At 37.2% G+C, this 18,892-nt stretch overlaps 1 protein-coding gene across 5 annotated transcripts in view; it reads left to right on the top strand.

Annotated features, from left to right (window-relative positions):
- The window catches only part of DLC1 (DLC1 Rho GTPase activating protein), a 479,654-nt gene that overhangs the window by 101,757 nt on the left and 359,005 nt on the right, over positions 1-18,892 (top strand). The gene's annotated exons all lie outside the window — the stretch shown is intronic.

Below are 18,892 nucleotides of genomic sequence, written 5' to 3'. Positions count from 1 at the left end.
TTTTTAGAAAGACAGTCATGGTATTTTTTAATTTGATATCATTTATTTCAGCTTGTTGCTTTCTCCCTTTAAAAAGCATATTTCATCATAATAAAAGTAGTATAAATGACACATTAAAAATGATCCTTTTATGGATATAAAAGCAATAGTACTTCCTCCATCCCTCAAAATGTGCTGATATTATTTTAAATGATACCCTGGCACATTCGCTATCAATAGATGTATCAACTTTTCTTTAACTCTTGACTAAAGAGGATCAGTCGCTGAAATTATTTTTTTATACCAAGTCCCCTTTGGCTAATCCTGTAGATGTCATGTTCCCTCAGGAAGTTTCCAAATGAGAGAAGCAAGGATTAGAGTGGAGCTACAAGAAGCATAGTTTAGCTAGTGAACTGTTGACCAAAGTTTGTCTTATCTTTAAAGATTTCCCCCAAATTCTTCCAAGAATGTAGTGCTCTATAATCCTGGTGTAAATACAAGTAGAATTTCTTCTGTAAATACAACATGGCCCTTGGCGTTGAAAAAGCCCTGCAGATCAGACACTTTAGTGTAACATCCTTGTGCCCCTCTTGCTACATCAATCTATAATGGCAATTCTGCTAACACGAAGCTAATGTGCTTAGCTCTGTTCAATTGAGGCTATCTACACTGAGGAGAAAAAGAATCTCCAGCTCTCTTTGTGGTGAAGAAATCTGGTTTCCATAAACTGTGGTTTTGCTAACAAACTAGATCAGTAACATGTCATAAGTTAGTTTAAGTGAAGTCAAAGTTTTTACAGCAAAGATCAATGTGCTCAAACTGTATGCCTACAGAGTATTCTGTGCTTCTGGCAAACTCTTCCTTCCTTGTATAAATTATATTTAAATGTTAATGCTCCATGAAGTTGTTATGATTGGAATGCTCAGGTCACTTTTTCAGAAATGCCCATATATCCCATCAAATCTGTTGGAGGGAATGCAATAATGACTTAAGACAGTATTAACTGACCTATGACATAGCTCCCTTAAAATAAGACAAACCCTACCCAACTGCCGACAGAAACATTAAAAATTCCAGAAACATATGCTCACCACTTGGACATTTATATCAATACTAAGAATGCTGGAAAGAATTTGCTCTTGGACATGTCACTATAGCATGATTGCATTGTGAGAGTGGTAATTATATCTCATTTACAAGTTCTAACTTAAATATTCTATTTTAAGCATTTCATCATTCTAAAGTGTTATGGCATTGTCTGGTAGAACATTTGCTTTGACTCTATGACCCATTTGGGAGGCTTTGTGATAAACAGATTAAACGCAAAATTTCAGATTTGGAATTAATTCTGGAAAAATGGGGCTATGACAGAAGTTTCTAAAATCAAAATGTGTAGGAATTTTTGTTCTATTTGTTATTGAAAGAGTGTTAAAATATCTTCAAATTGGCAATTAGCCATTTTAGAAGTTTACCAAAAGAAATAATAAAACAAACCCATAAAAATATATAGAGAGATGCTCTTCATTGTATTGTATGTTACTGACAAAGAAAGGAAACAACTCAAATTTCCATCACTAAAGAATTTGCTTAATTATTGTTTATCTGTCATATGGAACACTATGCAGCCATTAAAAAGATGGAGTGAGAGTCATGTGCACTAACTTTGAATGATGCTCATGATTTGGTATATCTGGAAAAAGACAATGACAGACCAACATGTATAGCACATCTCAGCCTTATATGACAAAATGTGTATATAGATAGATGATATAGATATAGTTAGGAGTATAAACCTCTCTATATGATGAAACAAGAATATGCAAAATTATGGCTAAATAGGCACAAAATTGTTAAAAGCAGTTACTTTGAGAGAATGAAATTAAAAGGGTAGAAGCAGAGGATTTTCACATTTTACCTTGTATAATTTTTATAAGAGGTGATGGAATTATGGGTGAAATGCATACAATGAATGGAAGTACAAAAACAAAATAATATTAGATATATAAACTATTCGAAAGATTTTCTGCATGGCACAAAATGACCTTTTATCTATAAAGTTATTATGATTATTATTACATTTATGAAATAGCAACAAACTTTATAAAGTTTTTCAAAATAGCAAGAAGAGTTCCAATCAGCTACTCGAGTCCTTCTGCTGGCGCAACTAGTTTCAAATGGATAAGTCTTTTAGAGAGACAGCAAGCCACATTTTCGTGTCTAAAGCATTAGGTGCCGGAGCCTGAAAAAAGTTTGCTTAATTGTCTGAATCTTTAAAACTATTTGTCAGCCATGGTGACAGCGTCAAGATTAGAGCTTGGAAAGGTGAAATAGAATATAAGCTAATAAAATTTTAGTTAGAGAACTTAAACCAGATCAATATCTGATGGTCATATGAGTGAACCAAATCCTTCATTGAATCTATGAGCATGAATTTTTTTTTTTTTGGTCAGGATATAATCAAGGTTCTAAGTCTTGAAAAAACTGAAAACAAAAACAGAGCCTATCAGAGTGATCCTCAGAATGTAATGAAATAGTGCTCTAGAGATATCATTGTGCTTTAGATATAAATTATCATTCCTTGAAACCTATAAATCTTGGCAGGCATTTGTTGTTTTGCAAGATGTATTTTTTTCTTGTTTTCCAATGATATTTCTGGCCATTAAGGATAGCCACACATATATTTATTAGGAGTCTCAGCTGGAGAAGACTGCGTTGGTAGTATATGTAAATATTACCCTTTTAAGCTAATAATTCTCATAAATATGATGAAATATATCATTAAATTGAAGCCACTGAAATCAAAGGAAAACCAAATAGATTACGAGCAGACATTAGTAAAATGAGTCAGAAGGTCGCGTGGCATATGACCAACACTTACAGGGCGTGGGTGGGTCTTCGGGGTAAGGCAGCTGGTTAAGGTTAAGAGTGATTCTCAGAGACAAATTTCAGAGAAATCTGGAGGAGGGAGACAGTCTAAGAAGTGGTCACTTTAAACCAAATGAGATGTGAAGATGGAAAATATGTAGGGAAAGACTTGAGGTTAGATTTTTTTTAAAGAACTAGTATATTTATTCTTGATGGTGGTTTACTAATTAGAGAGAGTCCAAAATTCAGTCTTCTCCAGAGATTATTTAAATAGTTCTCAAATTTTTGAATGACCATAATAGTTATATAAATGGAAGAACATATTTTTATTTGCTCACATAAGACGTAATCCATGTTACAAAGCAAGATAAACCCAAAAAGATAAGGCAAAAATGATCTGAACATTTGAGCAAACTTCACATTTCAACAATAGACTAACTGTATCATTTAAGCTATAGATTTCACTGCTAGGACAGAAAACCAGCATAAAAGTGGCTTAAACAGCATCTTTCTCTCACACACTCATAATAACTGGGTATGAGCACTTCTGACCAATATGTAGGCTCTATGTTTTCAAACCCCCGGACCTCTTTTATCTAACTGCTCTGTCCCCTTGAGCCCTTATTCATATTCAAGTCAGTGGAAAGAGGAAAGGGTGCAGGGGTGGCCACGCTCCTGTGTAAAGGCAGAACCCAGAAGGTGTACACATCTTTTTCTCTCACCTTCATATGCTAGAGCTTAGTTGCATGGTCACACCTAGCAATAAGGGCTGGGAAAGACAGTCTGCATTCTGGGCAAGCAGATGTCTGCTAAAAATTCTGTTATCAAGGGAGAAGGGGAAATTTTATATTGAATGGTAACTCATAACATAAATCTGTTGAGGAACAGCACCCTAACATAAATGCATGCCTGAATATCAGGGTATGTTGGGAAAGGAGTAAACAAGCTGCCTCCATGTCCTGTGATATTCTGTATAAATACTGGATGCTTTAATGTCACCCTGCAGAATACCTTACCATGTCAGGAAACTATTTTATATGTTGAAGTGATGTTGACCAAATGCTACACTTTTTCTTATGGAAAAACAGCAGGGGAGCAAAACCCAATACTGTACTTATCTCTGGACGAATGTAATACATCAATTAGCAACAACTAATTAAAATCAAATATTTTCTCCTCACCCTATCTTTAAAATACATGTAAATTTGGTAGAAGCACACCTGTACCTGAAGTGACCTCATTCCTTTTTATGAACTTCTTCTTCCTTTCTATCTCCTGGATGCCCATATGTGAGCCTTTTAGCGTGAGGAGGCTAACATTGATAGATGGGTGACTTACGAACATGGTAAATTACCAGAAGATAGACTGGACCCAGAGAGGAGGCCGGCTGGAAGAATACAAAAGAGAAGGAAAAAATTGTCCAAGAAATTAAAACCAAAAAGATGGTTAAGCTAAGGCCCCAAGATATGTTGAATGAAAACAAGGACTAGCGGAAGAATTACAGTTTGTTAATAAGCCTGGTATCAGCTGACAAAGAGGGAAGGAATGGAAAGCAGGGTAATTATATATAGCTCTGCAGACAGACTCATACTGACAGTGTGATTTAACACAGAGGTCACGCTAGTTTTAAAGGCATAGGCTTGCTGAGCAGATTGTATTGTTTCTAAACTTTGTTTCCCTGGGTCAAGGATTAGGGCTGGCAGAGAAAAGTTGTGACCAAGTGGAAAGTGGGTGTATAGATGGATAACACGAGGTCTTCTCAGCCATACTTTTAGCTGGATTTGTGTCCCAGGTGAAGCTGGTAGCTTTGTGAGTAGCTCATTTTGTGTCGTCAGCCCTCTGAAAACCGTCAAATTATTTCCTACCATTTAAACGGATTTTGCCTAATAAACAACTGGAAAGCCAAAAATACATTTGCAGATATTTGGGGGTCAAATATGTTGCCTCATAATGAACATGATTCCCCTAAAACCAACTAGAAATGCAAAAACATTGAATTATATGATAAAATATAACGCCAGCTATAGTGTCTTGTAAAATCGATCAGTAATAAATATTGAATGTTTTCAATATCCCAGGCCCCGTGTATTTGGTGCACCACCGTGAGCCAGACAGCAAGAGTTCTTTATGTTGCGAAGCATGTAGTACCTGAAATGATGTTGGAGTTCCCATATAAGGCTTCTGTTTGACTGACACATAAGGCTACCACTGAACAGAGGGAACCATACCGAGAGAGAGAGAGAGAGAGAGAGAGAAGGGAAGGGGAGGAGGACAGAAGGACAAGAAGGAGGGGGAGAAGAAGGAAGGCAGAAAGAGAGAGACAGAGACAGAGAGAGAGAAGGATAGGCTAAAATAGGATGCCAAGGAAAGCACTGGTCAATTGCTAGGAATAGCAATACAAGTCCTTGACAAAAAGTGGATTCAGAGCAGGTTGGAATCAGATTCTATTTCAACATGATGAAGTTGTAGTTATTGCGAGCAGAAGTTTAGCAAGGAGACAAGGAACACGAATTAGACATCAGCAATTACAGGGTCGGTGGCCATAAATTATTGTTACTATCATTTCACATGAGGAACGCTGACAACTAGAGCCAGCCCTCAAGGGCTGTATCTCCAACAGCTAAAGGTGAAGCCCTGATAAGCTCCTATCTCAAGATCTTCAAAGGTTTGCACGTCGGGGGAACTTTCCCCGATTTCCTCAGCCAAGTTAGTTGCTTGATTCTCTTTTCACCCATAGAGGACTTATTCCGGTTATAATGTTTACTACAAATTCATTTGATCCCACCATTGCTAACTAAAACATAAGCTCATCGGGGACAGTCTTGTGTCTATAGCAAGTCAATCTTTTGTCTATAGCATCCAGCCCAGGGCTTAGAACCCTGTTCACAAGTGTTTGAATGAATGAATACTCATGTCATAGTAAAAGACTTATTTTCAGAAGACAGTGTCAGGTGTAAAAAGCCTAAGTTAGAAAGATGCAGAAGAAATGAAGCCATACAACCAAAACCAGATATCCCATACTTTATACCATAATCTCCTCTCTGCCATCCCTGGTAGTTCCGTGCTAAAACAGGGCATGAGGGAACAAGAGGGAGAAAAGAATGTGTAAAATCTGGGTCTCTGACGCAACCTTCAAGATTAGGATGATTATTACCCTGTGCCACAAAATAACTAATTAATTATAACTAAGTAGTTCTAAAGTAATCTATGAGTCATAAATGTCATTTATAATCTACTGAATTGTCTCTACAGAGGAGTGGGCAAGGATGATATAGAAGAGGAAAATATTATAATACTAATTCACATTTATTTTTAATTTATCCTTTAATTTTATACGTTTTCTAATGTATATGATATATTAATACAAAAGTATATGTGTTATAGTTTATAAGTAAATAACATACACATGCTCACTGAGGAGTATATAATCAAAAATGTTGGGAGGCTAGCAGTTTAGAAATTCTCTGGCATTTCTGGTTAATGTCAATGAGGACATTGGGAGTGGAGGGGAGTGGAGATGACAGGAATAACAGAGTAAGGGACTGAAGACAAATGAGTAAGAGAAATTGAGGGACATTTATTTAGAGTGTCAGACAATAATAAATTTCTTTTTCATTTCTATGGTGAAAACCACATAAAGTAGGGAGATTTGTTGCCAGGTGCCTTTAAGGCATAAAAATAGTCTGAATGAGAGCAATTAGATCTGAACGTTTCTTGTTCCAGATATTTTTGAAAAAATTAGTTATGATGTGTGATGGGCCTCTGATCCAAGCAGTGACTTGGACCAAAACTGCAAATTTACGTTATTAGTAACAAGATCATTAATAAGTTCACATTAACCCAACATCAGCTTTTATTGGAGCAAGAATTAATACACTTTTATGATGTTATTTTAAGTAATTAATGGTTATTTCAGAGCCAATTGCCCATTAGAGGCTATCGTAAGGGTGAAATTGATTTAGTTTCTTCCTCATGGATTTCTGTTACTATAAACCAGGACCGACTTATTAATCTTTTAATACCAACACAACCACCATAGGTTTTGGCTGCCTCCATCGAAGAAATGCCAATATCCACAAAAGCTGGGGTAACTAGCATAAGCTACATAACAGGACCCTGCCTCTTATCTGGGCATGAAACACAATGGTGCCAACAGAATCTGTTCATTTTCTGGCTCGTGTTCTTAGAAATAAAGTACTTATCTCTGCTGCCAACAAGATCTCTATGCCACAGATAATTTTCTACTGTCAAGAAAATTATAGTGCTACTTTAGAGATAACCTCACAATTTTCAAAGGAAATATAAGCAACTCGGAAAGCACACTTTTATTCTTTTTTCAGTTCTATTTCTACATTGGCACAGGAATAAAACTAGTGATTAATGAATCTCCTCAATTTTTGGTTCTATTTTTTGAGCCAGTGGAACTTCAAAAGGGTTTACTTCTTTTTATATACCTTAAAAGTTAACCCAGAGGTTTTTAAAAATAAAGTTAAAATAGCATCATTATTTGGTTTAGAAAATGAATAGCTTGGTCTGAGCTTGATTTTCTAACCAAGAGAGTCAGCTGTGATGAGAAGAAGGAGCACAATCTAAATTGAGGGATGTTCGCTAAACTTTGTGGGCCTTAAATGAAAAACGGAAACACCAGTCCCTACCTCCTAAGGTTTTAGGAACATCAAATGAGAGAAAATGTGACTGAACAGCTATATAATGCAACCACTAGAACAATGCATTTTTCAACCAAAATTTGAGATGAAGATATGACAGGTAAATAACTGAAGAATTGCAGAATTATTATATCTGGGAATAGCTCAAATTCTAGTGGAATCGATATCCATAGCATACGTGGCCAGCCACGGAAGCTGCTTAAGTTGGAAATTTCTGGAGTGCTGCACGGCTCCTAGTCAGCCTCCACAGCTTTTACTATGAATAGTGCAAGGCATAGAACAAAGTATTAAGCCAATGGACTCTGAACCCAAACCACTTTCCCCACTTACAGCTTTGTGATCTTGTACGTTGCTTATTCTCTCTGGCCTCAGTTTTTTCATCTATGTAATGGGATACTTCACCCTGTTGTTAGGAAGATTATATAAGTTAACATATATAAAGTAATTAAAACTGTGCATGACGTGGTAAAAACAACTTGTGACTTTAGCAATTAATCATAGACCGTTAGTGGCAGTTTCTCTTTGTTTATTTTACAAATTTGCCCTAATTATAGATCTCTGAGAGTAAGCTGGACTGTCTGGGAATAGTTGTGGGGATAGACTGACAAAATTTGAGAGAGGATTTATAAAGTAAGTCAACCCGCATGGACATCTTTGCTATCTGATTATCATTATGTAGTAGAACCTGGAATATGTGTTCATTAACTAAATAAATGTGAAGTACCTTCTCTTTCCCATGCACTTTGCTCTGTGTGGTGTAGAATCTGAATAAGAATTATATATGCATCCTAACCTGAAGGAGCTTATGCGTCGGTAGGGGCGAGGAAACATAACAAAATGTTCAGTTAAACTAACTTTAATATAACTATTACTATTAGAGCCTAATGTAGTATTAGGTTTTGAATTTGTTTGCTACAAGAACAGTAACATCATGGTTCAACCTAATCCAAGGTAGAAAGTATTAAGACCTATGGAACTAGGGCATGACAGGCTAGGAGAGGGATCCCATCCAGACGAGGAGGGCAGGGAAGGCTTCCCCACGTGGTGCCCGAGCTGAGCTTTGAAGGACGTGAAGACTTTGCACTTGTGGGAATGAGGGAAAGGAATCCCTGTGTGCCTATTTTGACTGTCCTTGAGAAATACAATTTTTTTATTTTCTTAAGATACACAGACTTGAATCTGAAAGTAAGTGAAATAAGCAAATCCTTCAAAAAAACCATTATGTAAACAGACACTTTCAAAGGCTAAGGTTTTCTTTGCAAACTATTTCGTGGTGATATGAAAATCAGAAGAGGATGACAGCACTCCACATGCTGGACTTTACCTTAGGCAAAGCAACTTTCTGTTTTCAAACTTAGGTTTTTAGCCAAGTAATTTCTGGATTTACTTTATCAAAAATAAGTAAATAAAGGCCAACTTGGTGCCTGAGTGGTTAAGCCTCCATGCGCTCCACTTTGGTGGCCCAGGTTCGCGGATTTGGTTCCCGGGTGTGGACCTACTCCACTCAGCAGCCATGCTGTGGGGGCATCCCACATGCAAAATGGAGGAAGACTGGCAATGGATGTTAGCTTAGGGTGAATATTCCTCACACACACACACACAAGGTACATAAATAATCTAGATTTGAACATACTAATGGGTCCTGAAAAAGATCCATGTTAATTTGCTCCCCAGCTAGTGTCAGATTAGTTTGCAGAAAATGAAATGAAGATTGTGGAAATTTGCTTGATGACCAAACAAGATTGGGAGCTACATGAACAAAATGGTTCAACTATAAAATGATGATGAGATGAGATGGTGAGCCCCGCTAACTCTCATACGCTCATAGATACGCAAGAATGATCTCTGGAAGGCTATTAATTAATTTTTTCATAATTATGGATGACTGTAATGAGACAATTTAACAGTGTAACTGACTAAAAGTGTGAGAATTGAAAAAGCAAGACAGTAATTCCTTTCTGGTTAAAAATTCAGTCCTGGTTATGATGTTTCATAGTCCACTCACATATCGGCCCAAAGCACAATCGAAAATTTTCTTCAGAGTCACTTTGAAGAGGTACCCAAAGGTATTTCAGTCAGAGTGTAGCAGACGGAAAGTGTACTTCATAAATATCTGATAAAAGATAAAATCTCAATTTTCACCTTACCTGACTATAAATCAAGACATTCTTTAACAATAAGAGCACATGGGCTCTATGAGTGATGTGATGGATGACCATCCGTTCAGAGGATGGCCTTCAGGGACCACGCTGATCCTCTTCTGTTGCTCCACGACAAACTCTGAGTGGGAAAGATTAGGGGCCAAGCATGGCGTGCCAGATAACAGCCTTCATTTCCAACATTATTTAAATATTATTAGATTAGATGTCAATTTACACCACAAAATCCATTTCTGAATTTCTGAAAGAGTTCAACTTTTTCTTAAGTGAATTATGAAGTTTATTCCTGCCAAACCGATAGCAGGAATGCTAAGGGTGAAATAAATTCGCCTAACAAAATATATATACACATATATATATAAATTTAATACATATGTAATACATACATATGAATTATATACATATTTAAATTAATTTTCAACATCTGCAATAATCAAGCACAATCTGAGATGTGTATTTGGCTTCCTGCAATGAGTACAGTCTTTATTGAGACTTGGAGTACAGGAGGTCACAAAACACACAGACACTGAGTGGTCACTACCACAGGGACATTAGCGAGGTGGTTGATGATGGTGTTTTGCTCCCACGTGTTTCCAAAGGAGAGGCAGAAGGAAACCAGAAGCTGGCTCAGCCTCAGCGGTAGATATCACCTTTGGGGCCTACAGACCATTTTCTCACCCACCCCCACTCCCCAGCAAAGGCACAGAGAGATGCAGTCAGAGTCAACACATCCGACTGGTACCTACGTTAAGAAACGAACAGCTGAGCTTTTGGGTGCAGAGTAGTTATTTCTAACAGGATGCATTTGCCATCGCGTAGATGGGACTTTAATTTTCATTCCTTTCTTCAATAATATCCTTTGCATTTTGTCTTCATTTTCTGTAAGATGGTAACATGATGTTTAATGTCCTGCTACGTGTTCGTTTACCCAACAAACAAGACCTTGTTCAGTGGACTAGATTGTTGTAGGCAGCATCTTACGAACAAACATGGGATGAGAGACAGAGAATTTGCTTTTCATAGGTTCATGGAATGTTCCAGCTGGAGGAGACTTTAAACATCCTTGCATTTCACTTTAACTGGAATAATGTGAGTGTATTGACAGGGCCAAGGAGCTGTAATTTAGAGTGTTAATAGTGGTATGTCCTGTTACCAATGCAAAGTTGCTGCCCCACGGAGAAGATGCTGAGTTGCATATTATCATGCAAAAGCTATAATTTAAAAGTAATCAGAAAGAATTGGCCAACATCGAAATGTAACACAAACCTAATATTAAGGTTTTTTTGAACGATGAAAGGAAATGTTTTATCCTTCTATTTCAGACATTTGTCCACTACGTGTGCAGAAAGAAAAAAAAACAGTTTTGAGAATTTAACTACCATTTCAGGTATATGCTGACATAAATATAAAAGAAATTTTTAAAAACTGAAAATACAATCTGAAATTGTTTGTTTTTCTCAGCTTCTCCTGGGTTTCTAGTTTTATAATAAAAAGTTGCTCTTTCCTGAGGCATGAATTTTCATTTAATTCAATTATTCTGTACTCTTTCCCTGTGATCAACATAGACTTTTATCATAAATATTATCTCTATCCACTTAGAAGTTACAAAGTGCTTTCTCTCAGATGTCCGCAGTGTTTGGGTTGAGGCATGACAAATTTTAAACAAGCTGAAAAGTATTTCAAACAAGTTCCATACTGTGAGCAATCGTTCAGGAGGGCAGGGGAGAAAGGAAACTAGCCAGTGGATTTCAGTATAATCTTCATGCAAATTTTTCTTTTAAACATATTAGTAATCATGTAAAGCACTAGAGTTTTGTACTTAAAATTCTGTCTACACTAGAAAGAAAGGGCATGCTAAGCTGTACATCAGCCTGTCCTGGGCAACTTAAAATGGAAGTAAATCTATTTTTCACATGCAATACCTTATAGCTATTGTAATCCTAAATTTCCAATCCTGGCCACTGAGATAATTTATTTTCTTGATAGAGAATGAAGGGACAATAGTCGTATTGCTTATGAAATTTAATTCCTAACCTTCACATAAATCGTTTAAGAGGATTAAATTTACTCACGAGATGTCAATAGATAGGTCACTACATTGATAGAGTCAGTGATGCATGTGAGCTGCTGCCCAATATTTGTGCCTCCAGTATTTCCTTTTAAAGTGAGAGAGCTGTACAATACTGAGCGGGAGCTCTGATTATTATAGAGATCATGATAGCAAAAGTTGGTGCACATAAAGTTGTTTGAGTAAGGGGAGGAGAGGTGGGAATGGTGGATAAGAACAGGCTCAAAGTGGGAACATTTAATGCTACTATTTGTTATCAACCTACATTGAAGTCATTTTGCATATATTGTTTATGATGGAAGACTAAAACGGAATATTGTGAATAATAAAAATGACCACACTATGGTTTCCTACACCATATCAGGGTTCATGGAAACAAAATAAAAGTCAGTCTCTACTAAGGAGGAAATGGTAGAAGTGTGTTAATAGAACCAGGAACCCCTGCAATTGAAGGGGAATACAAAGCAGACACCAAGTCATGCTCAAAGTACCAAAGAGGTGTAGCCAACACACTTCAGGTGTATAATAACCTTTACAGGGATTTCTGTCATTGTTCTACATTGCAAGTCCAGGGAAGTCGTACTTGACACTGTGCTTTCAAGTAATTGTTACCATTTCAATCACTTAATAAAACTCCATGCTGGAAGAAATATTAGCAAATTAGCAAATATGTCACCCTGAGGTTGCTGGTCAGGCCACTTTCAGGCCCATGGTAATCTCCCCTCTGCATGTCAGTTATTATATTATGCACCCTACCCACCGCTGTCATGGTCAGTGGGCATCCAGGTGAGAAGGAGCAGACTGGATTTTTTTCCCTGATGGGCACTGCTGTTCGCCAGAGGGACTGCTTATGTTCAAAGTGACATATTTACCTTCTCCCACTGTTGCTGCCTTAGTTCTCTCTGGAGAGAATCCCATTGCCACTTTGATAACACCCTTCTGCATTCCTGACCTCCTTCTTGTGAAACTTTCTGGAACCAAAAGAACTAAAAAGGTACATATAATTAAGAGTGAGTCAGAGGCAATATCCACCACCCAAATGTACAGTCCCATCCTTTCACTTAGGAAGGAGTTTAAAAAGCCAAATTTACTTTGACAATGCAAATTAAAGTGTGTGAATAGCTCTAAGAACTAGAGGAAATCAATCTATATATAAAAGACGTTTCAGAAATTCAAAATGCTTACTAAAAATTGCAGTTAGATTCATATTTTTACATGTCTGTATATACCTGTGAGCTAGTCATTGTTCTAGAAAGTTAGATTCATATTGTTACATGTCTATATATACCTGTGGGTAAATCATAGTTCCAGAAAGTTGTAGAAAAATGAAAATTTAGAGCTTTGGAATCTATCTTCACTTTAGAAACACTGTAGAAATGCACCTGTGAGTTTAGCTGTAATTAGCAATTGTTATAAAAAGAGTAATTCTACATCCTCAATATTTCTCACCCAGATCCCATGAAATCCCCGACCATCTCTTGCTCTAATTACTGCAACACCATCATAACAGTTTCTTTGGGTCCAGTCCTAATCCCCACCAATCTAGTCTCCGTACTGCGGTCCAAATTATCCTTAGACAATGCAAATCTGTCCCTCTCCCCTCCATAGCTTTAAAATTCTAATATGCCAGACAAGGTTTTCCAGGACAGTCACAATCTGGGCCCTGTTTACCTATGCGATCTCATTCTGTGCTTCTCTTCGTTTCACATTTCACAGTTTACATTAAACTTCTCCCAGTTACTCAAGCTCATCATACTCTTGCTCTTACCCTGAAAGCTCTCCCCAGCCCACCTTCCTACCCTTGCCATTCATCAGGTGTCATCTTAAATGTCACTTCACTCAAAAAGTCTTCCCTGAACCCTTCAGACTGAATTAGAGTCTCCTTCCGGGTGTTTTCTGTGCATGCTAGCATGCTGTAACCCCCTGTATGTATGCTAGCATAGTGTCACACGGTGTTGGAATTTTCTGTCCACTTATCCATACTGTAGTGATTGTATTGTAACCCCCAAAAACATATGTGCATGTCCTAACCCCTGGAACCTTTGAATGTGACCTTATTTGGAAAAAGGGTCTTTGCAGAAGCAATTAAGTTAAGGATCCCAAGATGGGATCATCCTGGATTACCTGGGTCAACCCTACATTCAGTGCCAAGTGTCCTCATAAAAGAAAGAAGAGGAGAAGGCACAGACACACAGAGGAGAAGGCCATATGAAGATGGAGGCAGAGACTGGAGTGATGCAGCCACCAGCCAAGGAACACCTGGACCCACCAGAAGCTGGAAAAGGCAAGGAAGGATCCTCCCCCAGAACCTTCTGGGGAAGCCAGGTCCTGCCAGCACACTTTGATTAATCTGGCCCCAGAAACTGTGAAAGAAAAAATTTCTGTAGCTTTAAGCCCTAAATTTGCAGTAATTTGTTATGCCATCCTCAGGAAACTACACTTCAAACTAAATTCCTTAAGGCAGGGACCAGCAGACTCGTAATTGATTCAGCATTCTCCCCTTAGTGCCTAGCATATGCCTGGCCTAGAGTGGGAGTTACTGCATTCCTGTAGATCGACTGAGGAGTGAAGACAAGCACAGCACTTCACACATTGTCTTAGTGAATAGTAGTAATTAACACAATTCTTTTCACTGTCTTCTTTTTCCAATTAAGTCACTTAATCACCTCACACTATATTTCTTCATCTTTAATTCAACCTGACAGCTCTTTAAAAATTAAGTAAAAAATAACTGTAAACTATGGTGAATAATATGAAGACATTTCTACATAAAATGTACCTTATTTTCTTTGAGAGATAGCGTGCTTTCCATAGTTGTAAGTAATTATACGAAGTCAAAATTCCTGAGTCAATTCCAAGCTTTAAATTGCCTCACTGTTTAACTTGAAAAAAGATACTTCCAGTAAGATAGCATTGGTTCATTTATCAACTACCTATTTTTATCTTATTATTATATAAGTGATACCTGCACACAGTCAAAAAGTAAAGTATAAAATGAAAAGTTAAATTTCCTCTCTGACTAGTCCCATTCTTCCAAAGACTACTTTTATTAACTGTCTCCAATTCTGGTTCATAACTATAACTATAACCTAACTATAAATACATGCTTTTATTTGTATTTATTCATTAATGACATTACATGGAATTTGTGATGTCTATTTGTGAAAGATGAAGGGTTTCACTTGTGTATTGACTGCTGTATTAGTTTGCTAGGGTTACGGGAACAAAGAACCACAAATTGTGTGCTTAAACAACAGAAATTTATTGTCACAGTTCTGAAGACTAGAAGTCTAAGACCAAGGTGTCAGCAGGGTGTTGGCTGTGACAGAGAGTCTGTTCCATGCCTGTCTCCTAGCTTCTGGTGGTTTGCTGATGATCTTTAGTGTTCCTAGGCTTGTAGACTGATCTCTGCCTTTATGGGTTTTTTTTTTGTTTTTTTTTTTTTTTTTGAGGAAGGTTAACCCTGAGCTAATATCTGCTGCCTTTCCTCCTAATTTTTGCTGAGGAAGACTGGCCCTGAGCTAACATCCATGCCCATCTTCCTCTCCTTTGTATGTGGGACGCCTGCTACAGCATGACTTGCCAAGCAGTGCATAGGTCCGCACCCAGGATCTGAACTGGCGAACCCTAGGCTGCCAAAGCAGAACATGCAAACTAAACTGCTGAGCCACTGGGCCGGCTCTTCTGCCTTTATGTTCTTTGTGTTCACGTGGCATTGTGTGTGTGTGTCTCTATCCAGACTGCCCCTTTTTGCAAGGACACCAGTCATTTTGGAGTGGAGGCCCACCGTAGACCAGTATGACTTCATAAATTTTCAACATATCAATTGATAGGGTGGGAGGAGACACAATTCAACCCATAACAACTGCTTATATTGTGCCAAGCACAAACGATGTAGGGACTAGAACAATGGGCTGACAAATTTCCTATCATCAAAAACTTACATTTCAGTGGAATTTAGTGTTCTCATACTAGCTCAAAGCTTCTCCTCTGTACCTACTGATTTTATTGTTTATGTATTTTTTACTTCTTCTTGGCATTTGCTTTCATGAACATGCCTGCTAAATAAAATACTTATTCCTCTATTTGTTGATTTATCCATTTTAAATAGTATTTATTGTATTTCTATTTCAAAAGTTTAGAAAATTGGCACTTATCCCTTAGTCTCTCTTTCCCCTGCTCTGTCTCCTAATTTTTGTTGATAATATTATTTATATATTTTCAAGATTTGAGCATATGCGGTCTCCCTTGTGGCTATAAATAATTGTTCCATGCTTCATCTTTAGGTGAACGATAAAAATTCAAATCCACAAAAGGCTTTCTCATATGTAAATATCCACTCCAGAACAAAAGAGTGAAATTGGACCCACATAGAAGCAGATATAAGGCACGTTGTTAAAAGAGGGATCACCCAGGCATCAAGGTCTAATAAATTTTCTCTTAAATTCCTTCTACTTTGTTCCCATTTTCTATGTCACACAACTTTCTAGTATCCATGTTCTGCATCTTTCTTATAGTCTTATTTCCCTGGTTGACATATCTCTTTGAATGTCTTCATCACGTAGCTGTGCATAGTTTTTAAGTTCTTTTACGTCTATAGGGGTCATTATTTTGCTCATATTTTAATTAATAATTAAACAGGCTTAGAACTCTAGGCTCATTTTTTTCCTTTAAGAAACTAGCTGACACTCCTCAACCCTCCTGTGACCCCGTATTTAAGATGTGAAGATCTATGTCACACTGATAACTTGGTTTTTGTAACTTATTTTTAAGACTCTGGGTGTTCTTAAGATGTTTTCTTTATCCTTGGAGTTATAGAATTTATCAGGATGTGACTAAGAGGAGCTTTGATTCTTTTGAGTGACGCCTAACGTTTACTAAGATCTTTCAATCTGAAAAGTCATGTCTTTCATTAGCTCATTCCTCCCAATATTTTATGAGCCTTACCACCTCCCATTGTTTCTTCCCAGAATTCCTATTCAATGCTTTTGAATAACCTGTATCTATGTCTCTTAACTTCTATCTGTTATTTGATGTTTCCTTGTATTTTTGCTTTGTCTACTGTGAGATTTCCTTGACTCACTGGACCAGATCAGCCACTTGGTGTTCAGACATATCCATTTTCTTATTCGCTATCCATTGAAATATTTATTGTGTAAGTCATATTTTCAACTTACATAGCTCTTTCTTGTTTTCATTCAATTACCTAGTCAATAAATAGTTACTGACACATGCTATGTACCAAGCACTCTTCTGAATGTGAGGGATACAAAGTAACATCTTTGTTCTCAAGGACCTACTTTCTAGCCTAAGGAAGCAGAAAATAAATCAACAAATTAATAGTAAACCAATTAAGGAGTAGAATGAATAAATGAAGGAAAAGAGTCAAAGAATAGGATACCGGAAGCCATGTGAAGAAGCTGTTTCTAAAAGAAGAGTGAAATCAAATGTTTCAAATGCTGTGGGTGGATCAAGAATAAACCTGGCATTTAGCAGCACAACGTCCGTTGGCCGGCTTGTTCACAGCCATTTTAGTGGGGACAGATGCTTGTTTTTAGTGGGTTCAAGAGCAAAATGGAGAATAGGAATTGAAGAAAGTGAGCAAAGCCAACTATTAAATAATGATTAATTAAATTAATATTTGTTATAAAAGAAAACAAAGAGAGTGGAATCCAGAGGAAGATGTGGAGTCAAGCGAAATTCTTTCTTTTAATTTTTAATGGAAGAGGTTTGGACATCATATTTGGAAGCTGATAGAAATGACCCAGTAGAGGAAATATCATTGCTACAAGAAAGGAGTTCTAGAAATGACGTCCTTGCCCTGATGAGAGAGGAGGGGATCCAGTGTCTAGTAGAGAGATTGGGCTTATATTGGTGCTGAAAGTTCACACCCATAACAAAAGGAAAAGTGAAGAATATGGGGCATGTTCTCTGTTCCCTCCTTATTAGTAGCATGTTCATGTTTTATAGACGCAATTCTCTCAAATCTCTCTGAGAATACTAATTACAGGAAGAATTTAATGTGAAGTTTAGAGATTTTTAATGTGGTGGTGTTACCTGAATTATTTCTTTTTGTGCAGTGGTCTGTTTCCCTGCTATTGATTTTTCTTTAAGATTTAGTGATTTTGGTTAACCTTTCCTAGTTATGGCTAAGGAAAATTGGTTAGAATAGGTAAGTGGTGTGTGATCTCTCTTAGATTCTTGTAGAAATATTTCTGTGTCCCCAGTTTCATGTCTCCACTCTATCCACATGCTCAGCTCAGCATGAGGAGGTACTATAATAAATTCCTTGCGCTGGATCCAGTTTGTTTTCTCTTATTCTAGTTCATTCTCAATAGTATAATCAAATTTAACCTTCCTAACAAAATTGCATCATCAGGTTATTTCCTTTCATGACAAGTTAACCCAATCTGTTAGTTTTTATCAAATGAACATCATATCCCCGAGCTTACATTTTGAAGTTCTCTATATTTAGTCTTTGTTAAAATTTTATGCTTACTTTCACTACTCTAACAAGTCCTACAGAAACGCACAACAAATCCAAGCTCTCTGACCACCATCGTTCTCAGACTCTCTTAGAAGTCAAACTCATTCTGCTTTCTTTAAGTTCCCAAAGCTGCATCTTCCTACCTCTCTCCCTGAAAATGTCTTCACTGAGAAAAGAAGTAAAATGAATGAAAGTTAATAATTATTTTTCATCTTGTTTGAGGATGAACCTAAGAAATGCCCTGATTTGGTGGCACTATACGCTCATTGACGATAGAAAGTATATGTTTCCCTGTGTAGTTTCAGTGGTCAGTACGTTATAGTAAGAAACGAAGTTGTCTAGTGGATGGATGGATGGATGGATGGATGGACGAATGGGTAGGCTGATGGATGGAAGAATGAATGAGTCTATACCTCCCCAGCCACAACTGACTACAGAACTGTCTCCATTTTTAGTAAGGCTGATGTAGGAGAAAAATAAAACTTCCCTTGCTATGTGTCTGGAAGAAGAGAAAAAGAAAGGCTATGCTGTCTTCTCATGTCATTGACTCTGATGTTTTAATCTTCATTGATTTCAGGTACATGAAAGAGTGTATCCCACAATAAAATCATAATTGTTTGAGAAACATATATTTTTGTTAATCCATTCAATCATTGATTCATACATT

The sequence above is a fragment of the Equus przewalskii genome, chromosome 28 (assembly GCF_037783145.1).
Source record: "Equus przewalskii isolate Varuska chromosome 28, EquPr2, whole genome shotgun sequence".
Taxonomy (NCBI): Eukaryota; Metazoa; Chordata; class Mammalia; order Perissodactyla; family Equidae; genus Equus; species Equus przewalskii.
Note: the sequence above shows the minus strand (reverse complement) of the source record. Positions and strands in the feature narration are given on the sequence as shown.